General features: G+C 43.6%; 1 protein-coding gene across 1 annotated transcript in view; it reads left to right on the top strand.

Annotated features, from left to right (window-relative positions):
• The first annotated feature begins 1,412 nt into the window (after nucleotides 1-1,412).
• The window catches only part of GPR63 (G protein-coupled receptor 63), a 56,555-nt gene continuing 51,967 nt past the window's right edge, over nucleotides 1,413-6,000 (top strand). The window contains exon 1 of the mRNA XM_087443904.1: nucleotides 1,413-1,676. The gene's annotated coding sequence lies outside the window, so the exon portion shown is untranslated. The remainder of the gene's footprint in view (nucleotides 1,677-6,000) is intronic.

Raw genomic sequence — 6,000 nt, 5'->3', positions numbered from 1 at the left:
ACCTATTACATCCAACTATCCTGACTATACAGGAGTTTGTCATAAAACCAGGATATCCTCACTCTGCTCACCGCTAACCTCCCCTTTCATCTTAACATTTGGTCCAGGCAGGACCATGTGTCTCACAGAGCCCAAGGCTTATTTCCTCTCCATCTGGTAACAGAAATTGCTCCAACCTTTTACATATTGTCTCCCTGCCCTCTTCCTTCACGTGTGCTTGTTCCATACCTGAAGGTGGCAAGAAAGGAAGAACTCAGGTCCAGTCTCAGGCTACTGATGCAAGAGCCTTTGTGTGAATTAGGAAATACCATTCCCTCTAAGCCCCGCTGGGGTATCTTTGAACCCAGGCTGAATCTTAACCCTGAATTGCCTGCCCACCTCCATCTCAGCCAGAGGATACTGGGCAGGGTACAAATGACACAACACTATGCTGAGGCCCTGTAGTACTAAGAAGCAAGAGTGGGAGCCAAGAGTTAGAAAAACAAGTTCTCTGCTGCCCACACACACTAACTGTGGCCTCTTTCTAGAGTGTTGACAGCTGCTGATGCTGTGTGTCTCCGGGGCATCCCCACACTGGGCATACCCCACTGTGGTCTCAGCAGTGATCACAAATGTTGATGATAGGTGGAAAAACAATCACTTGTTACTTGGAAGCAGCATTTCCCAGCATCATTTAGATCTTAAGGCGGTATCTTTCCTGGAGGGCCTCCCTTACTTCAGTTTAGCGATCTTTACGGCTAGTCTTCGTTGATGAAAGTCAATGGTTCAAGAAATCCAGTTGGATGCCACCTGGCAATCAGCCACTGAAAGAGAACAGAGCACAGGGTAAAGCAGGGCTTTTGGCAAGTCAGCAAGTGACAAGTGGCAAGTCACAGCAGTGACACCTTCAGGGGTCAGTCTAGGGGCCCTAGCCGGCCTTTAGTTATTTCAGTCTCCGGCGCTCCTGGGGGAAGAGTCTCATCACTGTGTTGGAGATAAAGGAAGAATGAGGAGGAAACACGCGAGGAAACGCGACTCCACTGGGCAGTCGCCAGCAGCGGGCACCGGCTCTGGGGGCGCCGGCGAGGGCGGCGCCGCAGTGGGGGCAGGAAGACGAGACCCTAAAAGGGATGGGGGCGGTTAGGAGACCGGGCGGAGTCGCCAAGACTGCCGCAGAGGCTCAAGCCACTGGCGAGGGCGGCCCCCCATGCCGGGTCCCAGCACTTGCCCCACATTTGCCCTGTTGGAGGGGCGACTAGACCTGGCGAGGAGCTGCCGGAAAAGAGAAGCGCAGCAGCCTGGGGCACCCCGGACGGTGGCCTCCGGAGTCTCTCCGTCTCTGCTTGCCCCCTCCCTCTTTACTTGCCTCCTGCCCCTCTTCCCCTCCACCTCCCCCTAGGTCCTAAAGCGCGCGGGCGCCTTTAAGAGGGAGCTTTGGTTACCTTGGGGGCGGGAACCCCTCGGCAGATTGGGAGGCGGTGGCGCTCGTCCGCGATGCTCCTCACTTTCTGCTCCAGCTCCCGCCGCCGCCGCCGCCGCCGCCGCCTCCCCCTCTTCCTCCTCCTCCTCTGCCTCGTAGCGTTGTGTTCTGCGGCGGAGGAGAGAAGTGCTATGTCAGGAAAGTTCCGGGAGGGACTGGATGGGGCCATGCTCCCTGGGCTCTTGTGCCGGCGCCCGCGCGCAGCCCTTTGTATGAGGTGAGACGGGGTCCTGGGCCCCCGGGACAGGTAGCGACCCGCAGGGAGCGCTTTGATCCGCTGCGTTGGGAAGGGTGTGCGACTGGGGGTGTGTGTGGCGAGCAGGAGGCTGGTGATACCGAAGTTGTGCCGGAGGAGCTGGGGTTTTCGGGAGGATTTTTGCAGCCGGACTGGAGTGATTTCAGCAGCCAGCGCCACACAGTGGGGCCGGCCGGGACTCGGTTTCCCCGGGGGCCGCCTCGCCGCGCCGCCCGCCGCCTGCCCCCATCCCTGCCCGCTGGAGCCCTTAGGCCTTCTAGGAAACCGGCCGGCTGCAGGTTGGCACCCAGTGCCGGGTTTCTCACTGCCGGGCTCTCTCCTCGGGAAGCTAAGCGCTGGGAGTGAGAGGAAGGGGATGGAATCCTCTTGAACTTTTGCACTGTGGTCTCGTCACTCTTTAGGGGTGAAATTCACCTCGTTTGCCCAGGTGGGAAGGCTCCTTGCGGGTTCCAACAGCTCCAAGAGGTGGCCTCTCCCATGTGGGTAAGCTTTCGGCGCTGTTTGTCTGTCAGCCTGGGTCGGTTTTCAGCGTCGCCCTGATTTTAGTCCTCCCTCCCCCGCCCATTTTGGGAAACATTCATTTTTTTTTTTTTTAAAGAAAAAAATTTCCTAGAGGCTCAGGGTGCTTAAAAAAAAAACCTCCCAACAATATATCTTTATGAAATTGACCTCCCGGGGCTGACCCAAATTTTGAAAGTGATCATTTAGTCCCTGATGAAATATTTAGACTTGGTCTGGACACTTAGGAAATACAGGTATCCCCATAGTAGGATGCAGTTTTTTTCAGTGAGGTAAAATGAGGTTTTAACCATATTTTTAAAAAATAGGATTTTTTGTTTGTTTATTAGTGAATTTGGTTTTCATCATATCTTAGATTTCTGAAGGCTCCAACTAATTTTAGGAGTAGGATTGCTAAGAATCATAAATAAAACCTGATGTTTCTTGCATAATCTGACGTTGCTTCAGACGATTTTACCCTTGGATGAGGTATGTAATAGGTGTAATTATTTGACGAAACCTAATATATAAGTACATTTATTACACAAATGGGTAAGTTTTCTTTTTTCATATGTTCTGTGGGGGAAGGAAGCCCATTTTCTCACGCTCCCAGGTTTCTACCACGCCTGTCTATTTCTGTTTCTGTCTTCTCCACTCACATTGGGTACAGTACATTTTATTTCAGCTACAAATAAAGGTGTTGATGAAAAGTCCTTATATTTTGTGAAGTGTTGCATGGCCATAATTTTAGTGACATAATTGATTATATCATCCAGATTACTTTGAAAAATAAAAATAGAATGTGGGAGCTTGTTTAAAGAAAAGAGTATCATGAAGTATTTAAATTCTCAGGTATATGCTTTACATATAATTTTGTGTGTGAAAAATATACTACCAAAATAGATAATATTATAGGAAATGTCTTATTTGCAGTGAGAAAGTTTTGAAAGAAAATCATTCCAGAGTAACCATTAATATAACATTTTGTTTGGGATATAGATTTTCATCCCTGAGCACAATTTTGTCACTCTGCTGCCAAATATACCAGAACTGAAACTTAAAGTTTGCTTAGAAAAAGTCACATACTTAAAGCCCTAACTGCAGTTACCGTTTTACCTTAAGTTTAGTGGACTCCAGGCAAGAAAGTACTGCATTCAATAAAAATTTGGGGTTCTAAGGTAGACGTGACTTAGTTCCTAGAATTATATTGATTAATATGAGTACCTTGAGATTTTGTGTATGGTTTGTTTGATTTGAGATGATTGTTTTGTGAATGATTCTTTTTGAAACAATATATAAGTATCACGAAATATATAACAAATATATCACAAAATCCATATCTATCTATAGATAGCTATGGATATATATGTATGTATGTGTATATCTATATAAATATATATTTATTTTTTTTCCTAGCAGAGCAAACTTTATTGTGGCCCTGAAGTTGGGGCTCTTGCCTCCAGGTGCTGCTGGAGAGTTGGGGTAAGGGGCTGTTGTGTTACCCCCGCCAACACCTCCATCCCATTCAGACTCAGGTAGAAGGGCCAGGGGTGGGTGGGGTGCCCTGGGTCCTCAGCATACCTGGGAAGGCCTACTCTGTGTGGTGGTTTCACATGCCCTCCCTTGGTCCCTATATATCTATATCTATCTATATATCTATATCTATATCTGTATCTATATGTATATCTATATCATCTATATCTAGGTGTGTGTGTGTGTGTGTGTACATATATATATATAGCTATGGAGATATATATTTATATATCTATAATGTGGAAAACTATTCAGGGACTTGATAATACACTTAAATTATGAACAACAGGTCTAAAAGATCACAAGCTAAAAACAGCCTGTTAGGGCTTATCATTTCTTCAGCATTTTTGTCAATATCAATTGAGTTAAAAAATGCTGTGTTTTCCAAGATGTTCTTGTTCTCACACAAGGCTTGGAGCAGGGAGCCATATGCCAACGATCCTAACCAAATATTTATTAAAATGGACTGAATTATCCCACCAATGGGTGGTTGAGTCAGGCATTTCTTAAGCTTCAGTAATTTATTTTCAGTAGAGGAACCCTTGGATAACATTTAGCTTGTCAATGTAGTGTTTTCTTCTTTTAACACTTCAAAAATGACCTTCAGGGCCTTCCCCTTAGGTCTGGGACTTAAGAGAATAGACTTCAAAGGCATGGGAGGCAAACCTTGGGGAAGTTTTGATATCTAGCGTGTGAAATAATGGCCTAAGTGTTTGATGTGAGAGAGGTACCCGTTAATGCTTGGGAAAATAATACCTGTAATATGGTGCTTCAGTCACTATAAGCAAAGCGGTGGAATATTTCCACAGCTGAAGCTGCTGGATTTTAGTATATGTATGAAAATTAGAAATGAAATGAAATAATTTTTTAGACTGATTTTTGCTTTAGTTTGCTAGGCATTTACCAGAAATGTGTTTATATTTGCTACAAATGCCTTTTACTGTATTGCGTGTAACAATTTTTTCCTTTTTTTTTGGCAAATATGATGTGTGTATTTAGGATGAGTTCATAGTGTGTACTTGAAATAGACAGTAATGTGTTTCACAGAGTTTATGTTGTGTCTCTTTGGCTTTCAAAAAAAATAACGTTTGAAATGTTTGACTCTGAACCTGAGATCACAGACTTTCAGAACTGATGGGATCTTGGTCAATTATAGTTTCAGTTTCCTGGGAATTTTCTGTTTAATGTCAGATGTGGCCCTAATTTCAACTGGATGATCCACAAAGTAGGTACTTTTGCAACCACAAAACATGGAGAACATTCCAAATAATTTGCAGTGTGGGCAGCCCAACATGCTTTAGTGTTTAGTTGGCTTGAGGCACTGTGCCATTCTTGTAAAAAATGGTTTCTGAAGCTGACAGCAAGCTGTTTCAGTCTTTGAGTTTGACACATAGGATAAAGTGCCTTTTAGACTCTATGCCAGTAAATAGGACAGGATTGGTAAAAGTAATTTGTTCCCCTTTGTGTCTGTATGACGGAAGATTCAGAAAACTCAAGCATGAAACTCTAGTTTAATATTCTGGAAAGCTCATTCATATTCATTAAAAATGTAATGAAGAGTTGGGAACGTTGAATTTTAACATAGCTTTCAGATCTTGGGCAAAAGAGTGTACACTTAGAATTAGGAGGGTAACCTAGTGGTCACTTACTGAAATTAATAATAACACTGATTATTATCAGTATTTCCTTTGGGTGATAATGCTAAAGAAATTATATCCTCCCAGGCCCAATTTAGATTAAGAAACATCTCCAGCCAGATACTGTACCAATCACCTGGCATACATGTTAATTGATTGTTAGGTAATTTTTAGTTGAAACCATTATGTGTCGTTATAGTCATAAGCTTTACATACCTTTTAAGGTTTTTGTCCAAAGCTTCTTAGTTAACTTTTTCCCTCTCAATTAACTTAACCCAATCTATATCATTAAAGCATTTGAAAATACTTTATGCAAATTTATTTTATTTTATTTTTTTATTCTTTTTAAAATTTTTTTATTTTATTGAGGTCATATTGGCTTTTAATGTTGTGTAAATTTCAGGTGTGCATCATATTTCAGTTTCTGTATAGATTGCATGGTGTTTACCACCAATAGTCTAGTTTTTATCTGTCACCATACACAAGTACTCCTTTACCCTTTTTGACCTACCTCCACCCACTTTTCCTCTGGTAACCACTAATCTGTTCTCCTTATCTATGTGTGTGTGTGTTTATCTTCCACATATGAGTGAAATCATACAGTATCTGTCTTTCTC

This window comes from Ceratotherium simum, chromosome 19 (assembly GCF_057802395.1).
Source record: "Ceratotherium simum simum isolate JZ-2026a chromosome 19, ASM5780239v1, whole genome shotgun sequence".
Taxonomy (NCBI): Eukaryota; Metazoa; Chordata; class Mammalia; order Perissodactyla; family Rhinocerotidae; genus Ceratotherium; species Ceratotherium simum.
This window is presented reverse-complemented; position numbering and strand designations above follow the sequence as displayed.